The sequence below is a fragment of the Cariama cristata genome, unplaced genomic scaffold, assembly GCF_000690535.1.
Source record: "Cariama cristata isolate BGI_N322 unplaced genomic scaffold, ASM69053v1 scaffold33313, whole genome shotgun sequence".
NCBI classification, from domain to species: Eukaryota; Metazoa; Chordata; class Aves; order Cariamiformes; family Cariamidae; genus Cariama; species Cariama cristata.
The window spans coordinates 19,173-19,423 of record NW_009607191.1 but is presented as its reverse complement, the minus strand read 5'-3'; positions in this window follow the sequence as shown (position 1 = coordinate 19,423).

The window sequence follows — 251 nt, the reverse complement described above, 5'->3', positions numbered from 1 at the left end:
AGCCCCTTCCCTTCCAACCCGTTTCTGACCGTCTCAGGTGCCCAAACCACTGCTGGCTTTATGGTCTGACGAAACTACGGCCATTTTAAAACGGATACAGGAGGGATGCAACTCCTGCAGGATGCGCTGCGGGACATGCTCAGGCTCTGCACGCTCCCCCTCGTTGCAGTTACCTACTTCAGCGTCCCCAAGTCCAGAAGTCGGGCAAGTCCATCAGCCTCTCCAGGAGACACAGTGGCCACCAAATATGC